The following is a 24,894-nucleotide window of genomic DNA, read 5'->3' as shown; positions in this document are numbered from 1 at the left end:
GTGCGAGACATTCTTTTTCTGTAGTGGAGTAGTTAGCCTCCGTCCTTGATAGCGCCCTGCTGTCGTAAGCAATCACTCTTTCGGTGCCGTCCTGCCGCTGTACAACACTGAACCAAGGCCGACATTACTAGCGACGGTATGAAGAATCGTAGGAGCATCTTCATCAAAGTGTGCGAGGACAGGAGGCGCCTGCAGCCGTTGCCGTAGGTCGTGAAATGGCCGTTGCTGGTCTTCACCCCACACGAAGGGGACATCTTCTCTGGTGAGATGTGTTAATGGCCATGCGATGCGCGAAAATTTCGCAATAAACCGTCGGTAGTAGGCGCAAAGGCCCAGAAAACGTCGCACGGCCTTTTTATCTGATGGCGTTGGGAAATTAGCAATGGCAGAGATTTTATCAGGGTCAGGTCGGACACCTTCACGACTAACAACGTGCCCGAGAAATTGAAGTTCTTCAAAGTCAAAATGGCACTTTTCAGGTTTTAAAGTTAGACCAGCTGAGCGTATTGCTTCAAAGACCGTCTCTAGTCTCCGTAAGTGTTCCTCGAACGTTACGGAGAAAACAATCACGTCGTCGAGGTAGACCAGACAAGTTTGCCATTTGAGGCCTGAGAGAATAGTGTCCATTAGTCGTTGAAACGTTGCCGGCGCAGAACACAAACCGAAGGGGAGCACCTGAAATTTATAAAGTCGGTCGGGCGACACAAAAGCGGTCTTCTCACGGTCTCTCTCATCAACTTCTATTTGCCATTAGCCGCTTTTCAAGTCCATCGACGAAAAGTAACGTGCGTTTCGTAGCCTGTCCAGGGAATCATCGATACGCGGTAGCGGATAAACGTCTTTCTTTGTGATCAGGTTGAGCTTTCGGTAGTCGACGCAGAAGCGCAGGCTACCATCCTTCTTTTTCACCAATACGACAGGCGATGCCCAAGGACTCTTAGATGGCCGAATAACTCCGTCCTCAAGCATGGTCTTCACTTGTGTTTGTATTGCCTCGCGCTCTTTCGGTGCTACACGATAAGGATTCGGCCGAATTGGTCTGGCGTCGGCTAAGGTGACAATACGGTGCTTAGTGAGCGGCGTCTGGCCAACTCGTGACGTGGATGAGAAGTAGCTCTTAAATTCATCGATGAGCTCAAGAAGGCTGCCGCGTTCGACGGGCGATAAGTTGGGACTGATATCAACCACAGGGGCAGGCATAGCCACGGTGAACGTCGCGTGCTCCACTGAGACGCAGTCCTGTATTGAGGTAAATTCGTCGAACTAAGCAACAGCCGTGCCTTTAACAATGTGTCGACGTTCCCTGGTAAAATTCGTCAGCAGGAGCTCAGCACATCCGTCGTGTACGTTAATTACGGCCCTGGCGATGGAAACGCCTTGACTCAGTACCAGTGCGTCGATGTGTTCGGCGACGCCAGTCCTGGTGTTCAAGTTTTCGCAGATTACAGGCACGAGGGAACATTCGTGGCGGAAGCGTGACATCGTCTTCGGCGATACGTAAGCGGGGTCGCTGGTGTTCCGCGGGGTTGACGTCGTCTGAACTCGTAGAAAATGTGACGACGACGTCACGGACATTAATCACTGCATCATACTCTCTCAAAAAATCCATCCCCAATATAAGTTCTTTACAACACTCAAAGAGAATGACGAGGGTGGTGACGAAGGTTGCACCGGAGATTACTATTCTGGCTCTGCATTTTCCAATCGACGTCATCAACTGGCCACCGGCAGTTCTGATGTTGGGCCCGGTCCACGGCGTCTTCACTTTTCGCAGCCTGTCGGCTAGCTTTTGACTGATTATCGAAAAATGCGGACCAGTATAGACGAGAGCGGCCACGTGGTGGTCGTCAATGCAAACAACAAGATCGGCGCTGACGGCGTCGGTTGCAGGAGGTGTGGTTGGAGTCGTCGGAGCTGTAGAGTCGTCGATCGCCGGAGATGGGGCTCTTGGGTAGCTAGCCGATTTGCAACCTCACCCCCGGAAGTCGCTGCGTCTAGTTTCCCCGGCGCGGGCTAGGGGACCTGCCCCTAGAGGCGTCAGAAAAACCGCGACGGGTCGGTGGGGTGTAACGAGCCGGAGATAGGGAACGTGATCGAGGCGTCGTCGAACCTTCTGGCCGAAAGTTTGTAGAATTTCCGTCGCACCTACGTGCACCATCAGACACAGGGTAATTGCAGCTCGGAAATCTCGGATACCCTGCCGCGCGGTAGTGACACGCGCGGTAAACATGTCGTGCTTCGCCGCAATGAAAGCATAGCGGCCGGCGGTCAGCGGTGCACCACAAATCGGTCTTTCGAAGCGGTTAGCCGGCAGGGGATTCACTGTAGAAACGAGGCGCAGCGATCGACTGGCGGCGATGCGGCATTGCTGGCGGTGGCTGTGACGGTCGAAAATAGGGCGTCGGGGGTGGCGGTGATGGCTGCGTCGTAGTGGTCGACGGTGTCACCAGCATCGAAGTGGCGGGAGGTGGATGACAGACAGCTTCCGCGTAGGTCAATCATCGCGGCACCGCCTGCCAGTCGGGCGTCGAAAAGGCCTCTCGAGCTTCCTCCCGAACGATATCAGCGACACAAGCCACCGCTGGTTCCATGCGAGAGATCCCGAGCTGCCGCATCTCCTCTAGCACAATCTCTCGGATGATTTCACGCAGAGACGTGCTGCAGCTCTCAGGTACGATTGAAGCATTCACCGGCGAGCTCTTGCGATCATATTGGCGGTACCATTGCTGTAGTGCCCGTTCTATAGCAGTATCCTCCCTGGTAAATTCGGCCACTGTCGTCGGTGGGCTCCTCACGAGCCCGGCAAACAGTTCCTCCTTCACTCCGCGCAAGAGATAGCGCAACTTCTTTTCTTCAGCCATCTCAGGGTCTGCTCTGCGGAAAAGGCAGGCCATATCTTCTGAAAACATGGCAACGCTCTCGTTTGGTTTTAGAATACGGGATTCGAGTAGGCGCGGCGCGTTGTCTCTTCTGTCGCTACTAGTGAACGTGTCTAGCAGCTGGGTGCAGAAGGCATCCCACGTGGTCAAATTCCTCTCCCGGTTCACAAACCACGTCCGCGCACTGTCTTGAAGCGCAAAATAGACATTAAACAGCTTTTGCTGGGAGCCCCAGTCATTTTAACTGGCGACACGCTCAAATTGGTCAAGCCAATCTTGAACATCTTCAAAAGCGTCGCCATGGAAACTTTCTGGTATCTTAGGATTCTGCAGCGTCACCTGCAATGCAGTTGCAGTAGCCATGGCGGAAGTAGGTTGACGCGTTCCAGCAGGGTCCTGCAAAGGGTTGAACTCGGGCGTCAGGCCTAGCAGGCGGCGACTGTACCGGTGAACAGGAGTTTCTACGAACGAAGGTGATTTCGCTTTCGAGGTATGGCTCCGCGAACGGGTGCCGAGCATGAAGCAATCCTACCCCGTACCTCCACCAGTGTCGCAGCCTAGTAGGAGACGAGAAAGCCGGCGTAGAGGACGTGTAAAAGCACTTTTATGAGAGCAGCCAACGCGACATCGTTGTCGTCTCTGTTTCTCCACTCGCGCGCTACTTCAGCGTCGTTCTCATCGCCTGGCACATACCCGCGGCGACCATATAGGATGTGGCAATATCAACAAGGAACTGAGACAGGGGGAGCTTTATGCCCACTGCTTTTATGATATACATGGTAAGGATGGCAAGGGGGCTAGAGGAAAGAAATATTGGTCGAAGGTTACCACATCTCGTGGTTCCCAGCCCATCTAGATAGCTCAGTTAACCCGCTTGGATGTAATCCTAACGAGCAGGCCCACCGGAGAGAGCGTGCTTTCACGTACCGCGCTGTCGCGGGTAGCCAGGCTCGTAACGAGGTCAACATCCACAAAGATCCATTATGTACTTTCCATGAAATTGTTTCCCATTATCGACTGGGCAGGAGGACATTTCCACCCCCTCACCCTAAATTGAACAAACCTCAGGCTAGCACACTCAGACTTCTGCAAACCCGTTCGTATCCCTCTCCTCGGTCTCTTAACAGGATAGATCCTGCCCACTCACAGTCGTGCCCCAAATGTGGTCATAACTCATGCTCTTTTGAACACATGCTCTGGCTGTGCCCAGCCCTTAACGCCTCTCCACCCATCACGAAAGAACAATGGCAGGAATCGCTCAAGAGCAGCAATCTCCACATGCAACTCCAGGCTGTCCAGAGGGCCCACATTGCGGCGGAACTTCATCTCCCGGTCCCATCGTGGGTGGCGCCACCGACTTGATCTTCGGGAGCCTTCGGTTTTAGCTCCCCAAGATCTCAGTCCCTCAGGACTCAAATAAAGTTCTTGTCATGTCATGTCATGTCAACCTCTCATACAAACAGGCGGACACAATAGTGGAGCAGCAGCTTCAATGTTTTTATTTTTTACGTCAATGGCATTGTGCTACTTGTCAACAAGCAAATTGATATGAAACTTCTGGCTAATATCTGGCGACAGGTAGGCCATAGTTTAGGATTGAAATTTAGGGTTAAGAAATCAGGTTTTACAGTATTCAATGAAATAGTAAGCAGACAGTTTCAATACAGGGCCAGGAAGTACCTCTGCTTAAATAATACAAATGCCTTGGTATATGCATAAACGAAGGTGATAGATATATGGAAACAAAAACAAAAACAATTGTAGAATAAGGGAAGTGAAATGCGGCCATAATGAAACAGAGCGCTATAGGGATCTAATAGCTATGAGGTGCTCCATGGTACGTGGAAAGGTGTAACGGTTCCAGTGCTTACATTTGGAAATGCGGTTGCTTGCTTGAAGTCAGGGGTACAATTAGGACTCTATAGCATTCAAACGTCAGTGGGACTCCTCGCATTGGGCGCTAAGACTGCAAATGAAGCTGTGCATGGGTGTTTTGGGCTTGACAAGTTGTAAAGTCACGGAAGCTCATAGTAAAATTGATTTTGAAGAGCGACTGAGGAATATGGGAGAAAGGAAATGAGTTATAACAGCGTTCAGACATTTGTACATGAAAAACATTGACTCAGAGTGGACGAAAAGAACTAGGAAGTTTACCAGCAAGTGTGCGTCCGCTATAGTAATTAACATGGCAACAAAGAACGTCAAGCGCAAAGCCAGAGAGGCTGAGATTTCTGGCGGCAATTGAAAATAAATCTGCTTTGAGTAGCTACCTGAGAGGAAGATATGAATTCAGAAAAGAAAGAATTTATGGTAGCTCAAAGGGAAGCTCTTAGCTTCTCGCAGCGATATCAGGTTGCCTTAGCTCGCGTACATAGTAGCGAGGTTCACCACAAAACAAGCGTGTGCTTGCTGCGAGAAAACGAGGAAAACAATGGAATATGTTGTATTAGAATGTGAAGATATTTCCCCAGTTGTCGGTTTAGGCTCCTTTGGTCTCCTTGAAGCACTTGGTTTCAGCGATAGTAGGGACAAATTACCATATCCACAATAGAGATTAGGAAAAGGTGATTGGAAGTTTAGTGCCAGAGAAATAGGATGATCCCAAATGAGGGAGGCGTACAAAAGATAATTCTCAACGGCAGTTCAGAAAGTTTGATGCTGGGAATGATTGCTTTTTTAAAAAAAGGTTGGTTGGACATTGTGCAAAATAATTACGATAGTTTCGTAGCGCAACCAACCGCCCCGTTTGCAAGGGGGTGCTCATAGATTCCATCCATCCAGCCATCCATCCATCCATTCATCCATCCATCCATCCATCCATCCATCCGCCCATCCATCCATCCATCCATCCATCCATCCATCTATCCAGCCGAAATTGAAATACTGAAATTAGGAAATTCGCAGGCGCTAGTTGGAAGCAGTTGGCGCCGTGCAGGGGTAATTGGAGATCGCAGGGAGAGGCCTTCGTCCTGCAGCGGGCATAAAATAGGCCAATCATGATGATGATGATGCAACTAAATAAGTAACACCGAAATGGCATAGGGTATAGATTAAAGTAGTTACCTAGCGGAGTTGGTACCTTCCCTGGTTCTCTATTTCTGGTCTACGCTATACTTTGATTCATATGGAATATTTGGAAAGGGTGGCATTAAATGCAAGAACTTACCCATTTGGACTGACCTCATTGGTAGCAATTTTGAAAATTCGATACAAGATTTGTGCAAAGATGAAAGCTGACACATCAGCGATTCCTTCGGCTTTGAACTCTACTACAGCTGCAAGTGCTCACAGCGGACACATCATATCTTGTGCTGTGGACCCCTCCCAAGGAACACAGTGCAGCTCACCCAACCTTTTCTTCGTCCGCTTCTGAATGGAATGCCTGGCCTCTAAATATAGGTACCGACGCTAATAGTAGACTAGTATTCATGATCTTCTAAGCCTGCGAAAGTTCCAAGCACCTAAGTTGTGGGATACTCGGTTGTTATGGCGTGCGGCTGTTGATTTCGGGTCGCCGATGAGGCCGGACTCACAGGTGCATTATCGCAGCTATTTTCTCTTCACCAAACAGGGTGTAGGGTGGTGACGGTCAATAATTGCTTTGACCGTCGACGAGAGTGACGACTGTTGTCCCTGGTGCAACGGACCCAACGAAGGGACAGAGAAGACGCACATCCGAGCTCCTAACTGGAGTCGCAGTAGAACTCGGAAGTACATTCGTCGTACCATGTTTTGTGGTTCGAGAGGGAAGGTTTCAGAAGCTTTAGGAGGTAAAAAGAAAGTGCGATTTTGTGTTTTAGTATCAGGAGATATGCTGACATTGTAGTGACTCTCAGAAGCAAATATTGCTGGGACTGTGCTTTCAGAATTATCCTAGCTTCACCGTCTAAAGAAATTGAACATTCAAATCACAGCAATAGCAGCGAGCGCATTCGTCAGCCATCGAAAGGAAGTCGCAGTTTCGCCCGGAAGGGTAGGAATCGATTGCGATAGCAAATTACTAGAGAGATATACGAATAAGGGTGTTAGTTTTATCAGCCGTATTAACTTTTGAACATTCGCTTGCCGACTAAGTTAACAAGCATGGCATCACGCGTGCAAAGGCAGACATAAACATATTCTCACTCTATGACCACGGAAACTCGCTATCAAAACACTAGAGTGAGGAAGCGCAGCAGCAGTGAGCGATTCGACCTTCGTGCTCCCTAGCGCTTCAATGCAAACTAAGGGGATAAAACAGCGCGCAAGATGCTAGCAACACTCAGCGGAATGTTTCGCCATAACAGATCGCTTTCTTACGCTCCACACGCAGCAGCCGCCGGAATAGAACGCACCCCCTTTCACACCTCCGCCCGTACCTTACGCGTGACGGAAGACGTCACGCATCCTCCCCGCTTTGCTCCCTTGCGTGTGCGAGATGGTACCGCCATCGTCGGCTCTCCATCACACACTTTTACTCGCACACAGACATAGGGCGCGCGGTGGTGTTATTGCCGTAAGACTTTATATGGAACACCACAGTAATGCCGATGCTCCGGCGACGGCAGAAATACCCTTGGAGTGCCCATATAATTGCTATCGCAATAATAGGTAATCATTCCAGTTCATTCTTTATTTATACAGGCATCGCCGTAGATTCCACAGCAATCGATAGTGCTCGCGTGCATTCGTAAATGTGTAACACTACTCACGTCGCGCGCGCAATTTCATTGCAAACCACTCTGCGCTCTATCATAGGACAATAAAATCAAGTAAATTTGACGTAGACTATTACACCTTACGATAAATTGGTAACAGTGATGATGCAAAAAGATCACAAAGAAACAAATGGTAATGTTGTGCCGCTTTGTGATGTGAATGGTGTACGTCTATTGTTTCTCTTTCAATTTAGGTATTCATCAAACCCGTATATTGGTTCTACCTAAGCTTTACCAGTTTTTGTAATACAAAACGTTTATTCCTTGTCACTTCTTTTTCAGGCCTTACATCCGAGTTCCATGGCTGCACATTTAGAGTCGGCGCCTATAACACGCTTGCGGATGGGACAACACTAGCTGCGAAGAGCTGCTGAGTTAAAAGTGCATTCAAATTTCCAACACGCAGTGCGCCCCCACTACACGCGTCCTCCCGTCCTAACTCTTGAAATATAAATTTGAAATTATGCATTGCTTCTTCATATCTTTCACCAAAGAGCCAGTAATGTCTCCTTGGTGCCATAATGGCACCAGTAAAGGTAATAGCACCAGTACCAGTATTCGTACCAGTAATGGCCTCACAAACAGCAGTCCTGGCTTGTCATCACAAACTGAGCGCCGAAATTAGTTAAACAATCTTTTATTTGGTTGTCTCTAAAGCACATCATCTAAAGTAAGATAATGTATAATGCCGTGGTTTGCAAGACGCCCCGAGTTCCTCGCTATCCAGAGTTTATTTGACGTCAGTCAGGAAGAAAGATAGCCCTGAAGGCGTCAAAGCGGCAGACATTAACAGGTGGAGATAAGGCCACATAGGTCAACACTGAGTGCCCCCTGAGCCCGCCACCACTCCCTTGTCTAAAACACAGAAGCCTGCGTAGTGTTACACTTCGGCGATGATGACTGTTATGAATGCAACCTCGCCATATCGTAATACCATGACTGTCCCGCCATCAATCTCACACTCGCCGCAAACCCCTTGCCCCGCTTCTAGGGTGCCTAAACGGCGTGTGAAAAATGCAATAATTGGAGCATTCTTTAGAGCATACTCGGTACATAAGCTACAATAAATTCGCTAATAAAGTACTGAAGAACATTTTTCTATATCATATTTGCAATATTAGAGACTTTTAGAATAGGGGCCCAAACGTTTTGGCGCCCCAAAGAAATAGCGTCGAAGCCACTGCGCATGCGCACGACGCAAACTGCGTTTGGGTTTTGCGTTGGGAACGCTATTTCACCGATTTAGCGGGAGCCCAAATAGGGTCCCCAAAAGCTTTGCGTCGGCAAACATGGCGGCACCCATCGAGGCGACGGCTCTAACCTAGCACAAAACTGCGTTCGATTCGCGGTAACCCGCGAAGTTTGCAAGCTAGGAGAAGTGACTGCGGTTATCGCTTTCTCCCAACTAGCATGTGTTATGAAGATTGACTCAGTAGACGCCGCTGATTTTGAATTCGATTGTGGGTTTTATGGCTCGTAGGCCTAACACGGCTAAGCTTGGCTGGTGAAGGCTATAGTAAAGTTGGTTTGCTCAAAACTAAACGCAACTAATTATTTGCTGCTTACAGAATAACCTATATATTGTAATTAAACGCAAATACACGCAAGTCAAAATTATTATTCCTATCATGAAATGGTATATTTTATTTAATTATTTCTAATAGCTTTTCTTTGACGCCGTATAGTGGCGCTGTCAGCGCAAGACGCTATCCGCAAACGTAAAACCCTATTCTAAAACTCTTCACTCCTACGTGCCCCAACGCTAACACCCGCAAAGCTGTTTGGGGCCCCAAACTATTGGGGCCCCTATTCTAAAACTCTCTGTTAATGGACAGGGCGCAACAATAAATAAATTGCAGAAGCTGGTTTGAACGCATGACTCCTTTTTGGCCACACAAGAGGCAACGACCAACTGGGCATGACAAAATATTCTATGATTCCTAAACCTGGCAAGCAAGTTACGCTCGATAATCTAAGACCGATTTCGCTTACGTCTTGCGTCGGGAAAGTCATGGAACACGCAGTTCTCACCCGCGTGACCGACTTTCTCGAAGATCATGACGCGTTCCCGCACACCATGCTAGGATTCCGCCGCAACCTCTCAGCACAGGACGTATTGCTTAAGCTTAAACACCAGATCGTTGACGACACTACCAGCTCCACTAAGGCAATTCTAGGCTTAGATATTAAAAAGGCGCTTGACAATGTTAAGCACGAAGCGATCTTAAAAACAATTAGAACATTAGGACTAGGCCAAAGAATGTATAATTACGTTAGAGATTTCCTCACGGGTAGGCGCGCATGCGTCGTCGTCGGCGACGAGGAATCACCGGAATTTGAGACGGGTCCGTGCGGCACACCGCAAGGGTCCGTCATATCACCATCATCATCATCATCATCAGCCTGATTACGCCCACTGCAGGGCAAAGGCCTCTCCCATACTTCTCCAACTACCCCGGTCATGTACTAATTGTGGCCATGTTGACCCTCCAAACTTCCTAATCTCATCTGCCCACCTAACTTTCTGTCGCCCCCTGCTACGCTTCCCTTCCCTCGGAATCCAGTCCGTAACCCTTAATGACCATCGGTTATCTTCCCTCCTCATTACATGTCCTGCCCATGCCCATTTCTTTTTCTTGATTTCAACTAAGATGTCATTAACGCGCGTTTGTTCCCTCACCCAATCTGCTCTTTTCTTATCCCTTAACGTTACACCTATCATTCTTCTTTCCATAGCTCGTTGCGTCGTCCTCAATTTAAGTAGAACCCTTTTCGTAAGCCTCCAGGTTTCTGCCCCGTACGTGAGTACTGGTAAGACACAGCTGTTATACACTTTTCTCTTGAGGGATAATGGCAACCTGCTGTTCATGATCTGCGAATGCCTGCCAAACGCACCCCAGCCCATTCTTATTCTTCTGATTACTTCACTCTCATGATCTGGATCAGCAGTCACTACCTGTCCTAAGTAGATGTATTCTCTTACCACTTCCAGTGCCTCGCTGCCTATCGTAAACTGCTGTTCCCTTCCGAGACTGTTAAACATTACTTTAGTTTTCTGCAGATTCATTTTTAGTCCCACCCTTCTGCTCTGCCTCTCCAGATCAGTGAGCATGCATTGCAGTTGGTCCCCTGAGTTACTAAGCAAGGCAATATCATCAGCGAAGCGCAAGTTACTAAGGTATTCTCCATTTACTCTTATCCCCAATTCTTCCCAATCCAGGTCTCTGAATACCTCCTGTAAACACGCTGTGAATAGCATTGGAGAGATCGTATCTCCCTGCCTGACGCCTTTCTTTATTGGGATTTTGTTGCTTTCTTTATGGAGGAGTACAGTGGCTGTGGAGCCGCTATAGATATCTTTCAGTATTTTTACATACGGCTCGTCTACACCCTGATTCCGCAATGCCTCCATGACTGCTGAGGTTTCGACTGAATCAAACGCTTTCTCGTAATCAATGAAAGCTATATATAATGGTTGGTTATATCCCGCACATTTCTCTATCACCTGATTGATAGTGTGAATATGATCTATTGTTGAGTAGCCTTTACGGAATCCTGCCTGGTCCTTTGGTTGACGGAAGTCTAAGGTGTTCCGGATTCTATTTGCAATTACCTTAGTAAATACTTTGTAGGCAACGGACAGTAAGCTGATCGGTCTATAATTTTTCAAGTCTTTGGCGTCGCCTTTCTTATGGATTAGGATTATGTTAGCGTTCTTCCAAGATTCCGGTACGCTCGAGGTCTTGAGGCATTGTGTATACAGGGTGGCCAGTTTTTCTAGAACAATCTGCCCACCATCCTTCAGCAAATCTGCTGTTACCTGATCCTCCCCAGCTGCCTTCCCCCTTTGTATAGCTCCCAAGGCTTTCTTTACTTCTTCCGGCGTTACTTCTGGGATATCGAATTCCTCTAGATTATTCTCTCTTCCATTATCATCGTGGGTGCCACTCGTACTGTATAAATCTCTGTAGAACTCCTCAGCCACTTGAACTATCTCATCCATATTAGTAATGATATTGCCGGCTTTGTCTCTTAGCGCATACATCTGATTCTTGCCAATTCCTAGTTTCTTCTTCACTGCTTTTAGGCTTCCTCCGTTCCTGAGAGCTTGTTCAATTCTATCCATGTTATACTTCCTTATGTCAGCTGTCTTACGCTTGTTGATTAACTTCGAAAGTTCTGCCAGTTCTATTCTAGCTGTAGGGTTAGAGGCTTTCATACATTGGCGTTTCTTGATCAGACCTTTCGTCTCCTGCGATAGCTTACTGGTATCCTGTCTAACGGAGTTACCACCGACTTCTATTGCACACTCCTTAATGATGCCCACAAGATTGTCGTTCATTGCTTCAACACTAAGGTCCTCTTCGTGACTTAAAGCCGAATACCTGTTCTGTAGCTTGATCTGGAATTCCTCTATTTTCCCTCTTAGCGCTAACTCATTGATCGGCTTCTTATGTACCAGTTTCCTCCGTTCCCTCCTCAGGTCTAGGCTAATTCGAGTTCTTACCATCCTGTGGTCACTGCAGCGCACCTTACCGAGCACGTCCACATCTTGTATGATGCCAGGGTTAGCGCAGAGTATGAAATCTATTTCATTTCTAGTCTCGCCGTTCGGGCTCCTCCATGTCCACTTTCGGTTATTCCGCTTGCGGAAGAAGGTATTCATTATCCTCATATTATTCTGTTCTGCAAACTCTACTAATACCTCCCCCCTGCTATTCCTAGTGCCTATGCCATATTCCCCCACTGCCTTGTCTCCAGCATGCTTCTTGCCTACCTTGGCATTGAAATCGCCCATCAGTATAGTGTATTTTGTTTTCACTCTACCCATCGCCGATTCCACGTCTTCGTAGAAGCTTTCGACTTCCTGGTCATCATGACTGGATGTAGGGGCGTAGACCTGTACAACCTTCATTTTGTACCTCTTATTAAGTTTCACAACAAGACATGCCACCCTCTCGTTAATGCTATAGAATTCCTGTATGTTACCAGCTATATTCTTATTAATCAGGAATCCGACTCCTAGTTCTCGTTTCTCCGCTAAGCCCCGGTAGCACAGGACGTGCCCGCTCCTTAACACTGTATATGCTTCTTTTGGCCTCCTAACTTCACTGAGCCCTATTATATCCCATTTACTGCCCTCTAATTCTTCCAATAGCACTGCTAGACTCGCCTCACTAGATAATGTTCTTGCGTTAAACGTTGCCAGGTTCATATTCCAACGGCGGCCTGTCCGGAGCCAGGGATTCTTAGCACCCTCTGCAGCGTCGCAGGTCTGACCGCCGCCGTGGTCAGTTGCTTCGCAGCTGCTGGGGACTGAGGGCCGGGGTTTGATTGTTGTGTTCATATAGGAGGTTGTGGCCAAGTACTGCACCAGGGTGGCCAGTCCTGCTCTGGTGAGGGAGTGTGTTACCGGTTCTGGTCACCGGCATCAGGCCACACTCCAGGCCTGTTTATGCAATTTTATCAACACGCGGATTTTTTTTTTTTTTTAATCCGGTGGAAAATTGCGCGGCACCGGGATTCGAACCACGGACCTCTTGCACGCGAGGCGGGTGTTCTACCTCTACGCCACCGCTAGACGTCATATCACCATTACTATTTAATTTAGTTCTACTCGCTCTACCCGAGAAATTAACAGAAATAGAAGGATTACATCACAGTCTCTACGCGGATGACATCACCCTCTGGGTTCCCGGAGGAGGATGTGACGGTCACGTCGAGCGAACGCTACAGGCAGGAGTAGATGCGGTTCAGAATTACTTTCGTGGAACGGGCCTCGAGTGCTCGGCAACCAAGTCCGAACTCTTACTCTACAAACCCACAAGGAGAGGTCGTAAAACCCTGCGCGAAGAGGCACGGGAATATTCCAAAATACGCATTACATTGGCAGATGGTACTCCCGTACCGCACGTAGAGAAAATTAGAATCCTAGGGTTACACCTGCAGGCAAACGGCCATAACGGAGAGACGGTGCGAATACTTCGTCGTTCGGTAGATGACACGATCCGACTCTTGCGTCGCATCACGAATAGACGCAATGGTATGCGTGAAGAGTGCGCGATCCGTCTCTTACAGGCGTACGCGATAAGCCGCATAACGTATGTTGCCCCCTACCTGAGGTGGATCGGGTCCGAAAAAAACAAAGTCGAATGCATGATCCGAAAGGCTTTCAAGAGGGCGGTCGGCGTTCCACTCAACGCGAGCACCGACAAGTTTCTAGAGCTCGGAGTTCACAACTCCCTCAACGAGTTAATCGAGGCGCACGACATTGCGCAATACGAACGATTATCAAGGTCAAAGGCAGGTCGATGCATCCTCGAGTCGCTCAGCATCGCGTACCACACTCAGCATGGAGAAAAGACGGCGGTTCCCGCCTCTGTTCGCGACCGCCTGATCATCCCGCCGCTTCCCAAAAACATGCACCCGACGCACCACGCCGGGAGGCGCAACAAACGAGCAAGCGACCTTCAGAAGAAGTTTGGTAACAGCAACGAGGCGGTGTACGTAGACGCGGCGCGATATGGAGGAGGGAGAAGCGCGCACGCGATAGCGGTTGTAGACCGCTCGGGTAGGAGCCTCGCGAGCGCCACGGTGACCACGGGACACACGGAGGCGGCCGAAGAAGCCGCGATAGCCCTAGCACTCGTCGCGGTGCCGAACGCTGCGATCGTGATCAGCGACTCGCAGGCGGCAATCCGCGGCTTCGCGCGTGGTCGTGTCTCGCGGGAAGCGGCCCGCATACTCCAAATTTCTGACGACGGCGACTCGCCCTCGCAACCCCAAAATTCTACGGTCTTCCTCCTCTGGACCCCGGCACACACCGATGTTCCGCTCGCGGGAAACGAGGCGGCCCACGCCACGGCTCGAGGTCTCACACGCCGAGCCGCCGCTGATTATGTGGCCGCCTCCGCCCCCGAGAGCGGGGCATCGGATCTGCCGGATCGGGACACTACAACAGAAACACAGCAACAAGAAACACACTGGGCGTGGGGCGATCGCCTAACCACGTTCAGAGACCTCACCCAACACTACAGACTTGAAAGACGCACATTCCCGCCACCGCACGATAAATTGAACAGGAACGAGGCCGTAACATTACACTTGCTACAGACACACACCTACCCTAGCCCCGCTATCTTACACCACTGCTATCCGAGTCTGTATCCAACAGACGCGTGTAAAACATGCGGACACAGAGCAACGCTGCGACACATGCTCTGGGAGTGTGCCGGCAACAACGGTAATCAAAGCAGCTCCGTTGGCGACACGTCCAGAATCGCGGCTGTTGCCAGAGTAGGAGAAGGCTCGAGCTCCGTTCTTCCCGACGCCGCCCCGGATGCGGGAGCCGCCGGGGACCTTCTCCGTAGGCGTCGCCGCCGCTGGGAGGCGGCTATCAGAAGTTCAGAGCTGGCAGACCAGCTCTGGGCCGTCCGGCAAGCCAAACATGCCGCTCGAGTCCAAGAACTTCGAGCCGTCACCTGAGGCCACCACATCAAGAACAGCCGGACTATTCTTTACTAAAGTTTCTTCTTCTTCTTCTTCTAGATAAGCCTGTGAAAGCGGAGACGTGCGGAGGGTTGAATTTTATGTCACCATTAGTGCATTCATGTGAGGGAGTCGCCAGAGTTCGCGGAGATCTTGAACGTTACCTGACCCGGGCTTTTCTGCATACTAACCTCGATAGGCCAATGCAGTACCTTTTCACTCCCCAAATTAACGACCGCGCCTTTAAATCGCAAATGTGGATCATGCAAATCACTGGCTTCATCTATTTTTACCCATGCAAGTCTTCAGTCTACTCAACCTCAATACAGGCTTCTAGTGGAGAAATTTCAACATACATTAACATTTTAAACATGCAATGTTCTATATGCGCAATAATTTTGTGTGCGTGCGCCTCATGACGCAATCACGTGACTGCACAGCACGACATCCGAATCACGCGACTCAAAGAGCGCCACTCTAGCAATTATAACTTCGAGTAATCGCACTGACTTCTGGGCGTTCCGCCTATAACAATAGTGGCTTTCTTTTCTGACAGAACATGCCTACAGAGCCGATCGAGACATGTTTTGGGGTGCTTTTACCTATGTTCTTTGCCGTCTGTAACTGCGCTATGCATTCATGCGCGCTGCGTTTACGACTGCTCAGCAAGTATCTTTCTTTGTGGTTGATATTTAGAATAGAAAGAAAAAGATACCAGCATATGTGTAGCATGCAAAACAGTATCAGTCACGGCAACGAATAAAGAAGAGCATCAGTACACAAGATAATTATTTATGGAAACATTGCCTCTGCGCAAGATGTTATCACAAGCATACCTTGACATCAAGGGTAAGTAAACAAAAACAGTGCATGAAGTGTCCATTTTAGTCTGGATAAGAATCCCTTTATCCTGATTGCCTTCCAACTCCAGCAACAGTTGACGAACTGGGATACTGAAAAAATAAGAACAATTGGTTCAGAATTCTGGTCCAACATGCCCATGTTCCATGATTTGTGCACCTATTGACGTAACCTGTCAAAATGCAGGTCATGGTTATTAATAGTTCATAATTAGCGTACAAAGCCTCAATTCTCTGACGGCGTCCAAATATATAAAAACCACGCTTTTTTGCTACCAGTTTGAAGAAAACATACGCTCAGATATATCCATCTGAGCTACTGCTGCGCCAACAATACCAAAAGGGTTTGTCGGTCCCCCTCACACCGTCGGGGAGGTTTCGGCTATTGGCCTATCGGACAATCTGCAAAAGCTGCATCATAAGCGGCGCCATTTCTTCGCTAGCTCTGATCCTTTACGTATACTTTGCTACATACCGGCTTAATACTCTTATTTCTGACACTGTGGCAAGATCGGCATTCTCTTTCTCTTGAAGTACGGATTGCCTACTCGTGATCTGACACCAACTCAATGATCAAGACACTAATGCAGGACCTTACAAAGGCATACAGAGACCACGCTGACAGCATCCGCAGGCGCCTTCATATCATCATCAGCCTGGTTGTGCCGACTGCAGGGCAAAGGCCTCTCCGATACTTCTCCAACTATCCCGGTCATGAGCTATCTATCTATCTATCTATCTATCTATCTATCTATCTATCTATCTATCTATCTATCTATCTATCTATCTATCTATCTATCTATCTATCTATCTATAGCGCTTCTGTGGTCTGCGGTATATCCGAACCTTGTTCCTGCATTAGACTCCGAATCATCCGACTACTCGTTCTCAACGACGTCGTGATCATGCAGCCGCTTCGGACCTCACGCTCAAGCATCTTGGCTGCTACTTTTCACTGGCGTTCCACAACAACAAAAGCATCGGCCTTTCCCAACCTCAGCCGTACAAACTCCTTCCTGGCTGACCTCCAACTCTAAGCCGGCAAGACGACACGAGAAAAAGACAAATTAAGGATTACTTGCAAGAATAAAGCACCTAATAAACTTGTTGCCTGCTCAAATGATGTATGATAAATGTACTAGAAGAACGGCGTCCATTTTGAGCATCTCACATTAACAAATCCGACGCACAGGTTGATAAATTGTTACAATGTTTACACGGGTGTCCTATAAGTTTTACTTCCGAGTTAGTAGTATACATCCTACCATTTTGGCCACAACTCGAAGCAAAGGAAAGAGTTTGGCGTAAAAGTTCCGCGGAGACCTGCAAGCTGAAGATTAGAAATTAATGGAAAATCAGACATCCACCCTTTCGTAGCAGTTTCTACAAAGGAAACCCGTACGGATTCCTTGAAAGAAAGGCCTCGCAGTTAAAGGAAAATCCGTTTTGGTCCGGGACTCGAATGCGGCACCGCTCCAGAACGCGAAGCAAATGCAATAGTTTGGCGTAATAGTTCTGCGGAAACCCGCTTGGTTAGGTCGTGCAGCGGCTGCACGGGAAAGGGGTGGTCCCGGGTTCGATTCCCAAACGAGGACAAATTTTCTTCAACTGCGAGGCTCCTTTCAAGGAACACGTATGGGTTTCCTTTGCCGCAATTCTTACATACCGGTGGATGTTTCATTTTCCTTTAATTAATCCACGAATGCATAATATGTCACTGATTTAATGATATATATTTCACAAGTGCTGCTCTTTAGAGAGTCATGCAGTCATTTTTCTTGATGAGATGCAGGATTGTAAACTTGACATATCTTTTTTTTTCGGGAGTAGCCGTTCTTCAAGGTAAAAAATATGTGCGGTCTAAATTCAATACCCTTTTGTACAGACGACAAATTTTAACTTCTCCTTAAGTTCAAGAATCTTCTTTCACACACTGTAGTTTATGCAGAGCAAAACAATATTTCCGCGCCCATGCATTTTGATTGCTAAAATCCTGATGGGAAATGTGCTATATGTTCAAGGTGAATTGTTCAAACAGCGAGGGTTGTATGGTTGCGCTTGCTTGAACATTAGATAGCTCTTAAAAGCAGAAAAGACGCTCCATAAGTAAGGTCATAGTTTAGACAGTTGCATTCCAGTGGATACATCTTGCAAGTAGCGTGCCGTTATACAACCACAGACAATATACATGGCGTCGTCGCTGTAAGTCCCGTTGCCGTTCAGTGACACTCGAACACAGACTCTAGAACAGAAATTTTGTTTTATCGAACGGCTTTAGCAGAGGATTGAGGTCACTAAAGCAGCCACACCCAGTTCTTATTTCCTTCAACACTGTGAAATTTTGCGTCAAGCAAGCGGGGACATGGAAGGATACACGAGGACCAGCGCTGTTTTACGAGAGTCAGAGTTTCAAGATTAACCAATTCCAACTAGGCGGGCTCGCAGTTACGCCTCAACACTAGTTCGGTTTGTCGTATATCACTTTTTTTATTGCAATGGGAATTATATGGACACACCAGACGCATTTTTGCTGTCGCCGTCGCCATCGATGTCGCCGTGATGTTCCGTATAAAGTCCAACAGGGATAACACCACCGAAGCGCGTCATATGCTGTTTATGCGAGTGAAAGCTACGCGAGGGAATTATGCGATCGCAGCTCAAGCTGGCACGCGCGAACGAAACAGCGAGAGAAGACGCGCCGTTTTCCGTCGCCCGAAAGGTCGTCGGGGGATAAGTGGGAGGGATGGGAGGGGGGCTTGTGTTCCGGCAGCAAGTACGCTTTTTGTGACTGGGCGCAAGAACTGACGATCACGGCTCAATTTCACGTGCCATATATGGAGGAAAGTGAGGAGGCAGCGAAGGAGGGAGTGGGGGGGCGGCTTGGACTCCACCAAGTGCGCACTTTCCACGGCAGCGCACGGTCGCATGCGCCGTATCTTGAAAGGTACCTGGAAAGGGATCTGCTGACTGCTCATACCTTTGTGCGCGCCGAGCTCTCGCCGCTTTTGCGCTGAAGCGATAGGTGGCACGAAGATCACTTCGCTCGCTGCTGCTGCCGCGCTTGCTCGCACCGGCGTTTCGACAGCGAGTGTTCGCGCTCATCGAGTGTGATATGTTCATCTATACTTGTGCGCGCTGACACCAACCTTAATTCAGTTAGCAAGCGAATGTTTCCAAGATTATACGGCCGATAAAACTACTGTCATTACATCGTATATCTGTCTACTAATTAGTAATCGCAATCGACGCTTCGCCTTTTGGCAAAAGCTGCGACTTTTCTTCAACAGCAGGTATGTGCCTGCAACTATGTTAGCCTTGCCCATCCGTCCCGTCCGTCTGTCTCATTCCTACGGCCCATCCGTCAATTTTGTTACATCGGCCGCTGTCAACAACGACTGTTTCATCATCGTCGGCACTCAACGATAACTTTCTTTCGTCCTCAAGCCACCTCATCATCCCTAGCTTCGCCGTAGATATAGCGTGCAACAAAAAAAACACTTCTAAACAGCCACCTCCCTTCGCATTTCTAACGAACGAGTCTGACAACAGTGACATCTGCGGTTGTATTTGGGAGGCCGGAAGGAGCAATACTGCAGGGGATGAGGACTCACACATATGCATTGCATTACATCGAAATATTTTTGACCAAATGGCGGCACATTCGCCTGCAATTGTCCTGCTTTCGAACACATCGTCCATAGGACGAAGGAGGCGTACATGGCAATAGTGATCATAAGCCTCAGGAATGGCACATGCTCGCAGTAGGGGATGGTTGCGGAAAAACAACGTCCAAATTATTGACAGACTCAAAGGCAACAGTTGCATCGCAGGTGCATCGCACATTCTTTACGCAGTAGCTCACGGTATTCACAGGTGCAAACCACCCTTCGTAGTAGTACTGTAGATGTAGAGAAAATGAAATACCTCAGATGCCGTAGGTGCGCTGCATGATTTTGCACATGACACCACTTCTAGTGCAATACTTAACCAGTCTTGTTCAAGGTCCCAGGCGGAACCTTCAAATCAATTCACCGAGACTAAAATCCTGAAATTGTTTAACTCAGCTCTTGCCTCATCACCTGCGACTTGGAAAGTGATTTCACAAAAGCCGAAATAAAAGAATGGGTAAAGGAGACGTCAGATCTGAAGGCTTTCTCAAACGCCAAGCCACAGTCATGGCGGACTGATAGGTTTTTGAACGCTGTCCTGTGCAGAAGAAACCCAAGTGAACACAAGGCCTGAAGACCAACTGAAGAAAGGCGTTTAAATAGTTATGAGTGGGATTATCTAAAACATGTCATGAAAACACACAATACACTCCCAGCTCAGGCAAGCCAGCTGATCTATGGTGCCAGCCCAGTTCCTGGCGCCGAGCTGCTCGTTTCATCTTAGAAATGTCGCGAACTGAAAGGTTTCAGCGGAGCTCCAGGACCAGGGTACGAGCGTAACCGGCTCTGAGAACAGATTAGCGCGTCCCGTGCTTGTGCCGCGAGCACGCGCTGCCCAACATTATTTTCGTCATCTTTTTTGCCATGATGACCGAGAGCACTGACCTTTAGCCTCCACGCATAAACACGTCGGTGGGCGCTACAAAACCCTGGGGCTCTCCCGTATATTATCTTTGCTAATCACTACATTATCTCCTGCGACAAAAAGAGCCATCCCGACGATTCAAGGCAATGCAACAATAAGAGGACAATGGTCGGGTTTCTAATGGCTGCGTCACTGATGTAAACGCGAGCTGGTGCTGTTCTTTGGCACTCTCAGTGAGTAAGGGCGCCATGCGACATGCGGAAGCATCGGGGTGGTATGAAGAGTTGTATCGATTGTGGACGAGGATTCACGTCAATATAGACAAAATAATGGGGAAAATTCCATACTTGTTTGCGTGGCAGCATTGTACGCGCGTGTTACAGAAGGAAGCACCTGATCCCAATTTGAATAGCTATGAACGATAGCAAATGACCTTGTTCTTTGAGATGATGTGGCCAAATATGGTAAGTACGCGAGTTCCAAAGGGACACTTCTTGACCTAAGCCAAAGGCCTGCGCCTGCCAAACAGCTCGGGACTTCGTGAAGAAGACGTGGCTGTTGAGTGCGCCCATGGAATTACTCTTCAGCCTGGAGTTTTCGCACTGCATAGCGGTGCCACCTTCCGTAAACTTGTTTGCAATGCAGCCCAGTTGGTAATATCCGCTTCATGATTGCCGAACCAGAGATTGGCAACATTGGTCAAGTGTTGCATGCGCTTATCCTATAACAGCACGACAACCATTCCTCCACGGCTTGGGCGTCGGTTCAACTCAATAGTGCAGCATCTCGCTAACGCAGCACGCCAAGACAGAAAAGGCTGGGAAGAAATACCTTGTGCAATGACTTCATCCAGCCTTGTTAATTCTGAAGGCAAGGTGCAGCTTTGGGGTTCCTGCTTGAGTGTGTGTCGTGCACTTCCGCAACATTATGAGGGATCTTGCTTAACACATGTGAGAACATACGAAACAGTCCAAGCTCAGGTCTGAGCTGATTTCTCGCGTCAGCTGATTAAGTTTAATTTCGTTTGGTGCCTATGCGTATGGCTGAACCCAATGCGGGTTACCGCTCATGAATCGGGCAGCAGTAACTAATACGGGACAATAGCTTAAATTGAATTGTGCGTATTAGGATTAACATATTAAGTAATACTAAGCTCTAGTGTCAATATAAGGCTTTATTTATTTATTTATTTATTTATTTAGTTAGTTAGTTAGTTAGTTAGTTAGTTAGTTAGTTAGTTAGTTAGTTAGTTAGTTAGTTAGTTAGTTAGTTAGTTAGTTAGTTAGTTAGTTAGTTAGTTACAGGTTTTCTCTTTATTTTACATCAAGTGGAATGACAAAGAAATCACAAAGGCATTTAAATTTGTACAATCAACAAGAAACGCTGGCCGACAATTTCATTCTTCAATTGTGAGCGGAAAAAAGCCTTCTAAATTATTATTCTCCTCGCAAAGTACGGGCGGATAACATTCGAGGGTCTAATTCGAGATGACCTATGCTCTGCACGGGAAAAATAACCTTCGCGTGGCAGACCGATTCTGTTCCCATAGATCAAATAAAGCATTTTTAGTCTCGCAATCTTTTGCCGCTCACGGAGGGGCTCCAGATTAAGTCGCTGCAGCATATGGATAGAAGATGACGAATATCGATCGTCAGATACAATAAATCTAGCAGCGAAGCCCTGAATTCCTTCTACTTGGGCGATATCTTTAACGCACTGTGGGTCCCACACCACGGACGCACACTCAAGGACTGGTCGAACTATAGTGTGGTATGCCTCGAGTTTAACACCTGACGGTGAGTCTTTTCATTTTCTGCGCAGAAAGCAAAGTTTTTTTTAATGCTGTGGTGCAAACGTTCTTCAAATGCTTATTCCCTATTAAATTGCTTGCGATAGTTAGTCCTAGATATTTGACAGACGTTACTGACTGAATATTATTATTAGTAATACAATACGGATGAGAGAGAGGCTTTTTCTTTGTGGTTATTGTCGTAACCACTATTTTATCAAAATTGATTTGCATGCCGTTTCGTTCGCACCAGTGCGCAAGTTTTCAGAGGTTCCTGTGCAGTTGTGTTTGACAGGAGCAGCTATTAACAACACTGTACATCACGCAGTTGTCAGTCAATAATTTTACTATAACAGAGTGATCCGTGTTAGAAGCAATGCCGTTTTATAAATTAAAAATAACAAAGGACTAAGTACTGAACCTGGTGGTACCCCTGAAAAGACCGGTAGATCAGCAAACCTGACTCCTGCAGACTCTACAAACTGTGTGCGATTTTTCAGATAAGCCTGCAACCACAGTATCAATCTTTTAGGAAGCGCAGCATCCCCGAATCAGTCAATGAGTAAAGTGTGTGGCACACCATCTAAATCTTCTGACATGCCAAGAAAAACTGATGATTACATGATGTATAGTTTGAAGTTAACATTTTATTTTCATGCTGAGAACAAAAACACTCATAAATACAACATGGCAACCTCTTTCTTTCACACACAAAATTAAATATAGCATAAAATACCTGCCTATTGCAGCATCCTAATTAGGGTGCCCCAAAATATAGGTTAGGAAAAGCGTATTTCGCACTTCAAGTTTAGCTGGTGGCGCGCGCCAGCTCGTTACGTCTTTTTCGGTGCCGCACTTTGCATATTATTTATTTATTTATTTATTTATTTATTTATTTATTTATTTATATCATAAATACTGCTAGCACCCATATAGAAGCTGTTGCCGGACATAGTACAATACATTGAATCAAAATATGAATGTCAAACTGTCATACACTTGTTAATACTACAGCTAACGAAAAAACGTAGTTGAGCAGTAAGTAAAAGTTTGTCGCCTTCCTGAGCCAGCCCTTGGAGATTAATGAAGAGCAACACAGAAGCAGAAGATGAACAACAAAAGGTACATTAAAACCAATTCAAGACAGAATGCGTCGTCTGTGGCGATCTTTACAATTATGATACACACTGATAGACATATTTTTTAACCACAGGAAGTAAAGGGTAAGATGAACAATTATACTTCTTCTAGGAACGCCCTCAGATATTCTTCTCTCGATTCTTCTTCAAATAATGAAATGTCAAGGGCCACGAAAAAACTGGATGTTCCCACGTCGACAGCACGACGTGAGAACAAGCAGACCAAACGTAAGTACATCTCTCTGGCTGCGATGCGAAGTAAAACAAAACATGTGGACATTCGGTTTGTGTGTTTTATTCTTCTTTTAACTTTTGTTCGTCTATTGAAGCAACCAATTGCACAAACACCAGATGTTGCTTTCATTAGTTTTAGAAATCACGTGGCACTATGAGCGACGTCACAGCACTGCCATGTACGCAGGCACACTTATGCGATACGCTTCGACTCTCCAGCTGAGAGCACGGCGCCCGTGAGGAGAAGGGAAACGGCGTTCGGTTTGAAATTTCAGCTATTTCGGCGGCGCGTAACGATGTAATACTTAGCAGACACGATGGTTAGCGCACATTGTATGCACGGCGCTTGTCAAGTCAAAATGGCCAGGCCTGGTGAGGGGCCCTTTAATGAAGAAGCGAGTAACTACTTGGTGTCCATTCAACAGCAACTCCTAGTCATAGTCAAGTAGTATAAATACCTCGGCGTATACATAAACCAAGGAAAGACTCAAGCACCGCACCAAGATAATCTTAAAAGAAAGGGGAAGCCGAAAACAGCAACAATGATGCATAGGGCCCTTTGGGGCCACAATAAATATTAAGGGGTGCGGGTCATCTGAAAAGGAGTCATGTTGCCAGCGCTGGCGTTCGCAAGTGCCACTGTGCGCCTAAAATAAGATATACTGTTGTGGTAGGAATTTAAGTAAAAATCAGCAGGCCGGTCCGCTTTGGGAGTCCACGGCAAAATCACAAATGATGCCGTGCAAGGAGATATGGGATGAACCTCCTTTGAAGTCAAAGAAGCGCAGAACAAAATTAGTTTTGAAGGACTCAGGAACATCGATAAAATAAATGGGCGGCTGAAGTGCACGAGTATCTGTACCTAGAAAGCGTAGACACAAAATGTAGCAAGAGGTCAAGACAGTTGGCACCGAAGTACAAGGTAATTGAAAGTGTAGATGGACAACAAGGAGAAATCAAGAAAAAGACACATCGAATTGGATGCAAAGAATAGAAACGAAAACGACAATGTAAATTTTCAAGAATGAGAAACAAGAAATGAGAAGTGAAAATCTGTATAACATGAAGGGAACTGACTTGCTATTTGAGACTCGAGCTGGTTGCCTAAAGACAAAACATACTGGAGCATATATTCTCAATAACATGAGGCATGGCAGTGCTCCAGAAAAAAATTCGGAGACCACTCAGCAAATTGTAATGGAATGCAAAACAATTCACCTAGTGAAACCAGTGGCAACGTACAACTTCCAGAAGCGCTTGGATTTAATTGAGACA

This window comes from Dermacentor andersoni, chromosome 8 (genome assembly GCF_023375885.2).
Source record: "Dermacentor andersoni chromosome 8, qqDerAnde1_hic_scaffold, whole genome shotgun sequence".
Lineage (NCBI taxonomy): Eukaryota > Metazoa > Arthropoda > Arachnida > Ixodida > Ixodidae > Dermacentor > Dermacentor andersoni.
Note: the sequence above shows the minus strand (reverse complement) of the source record.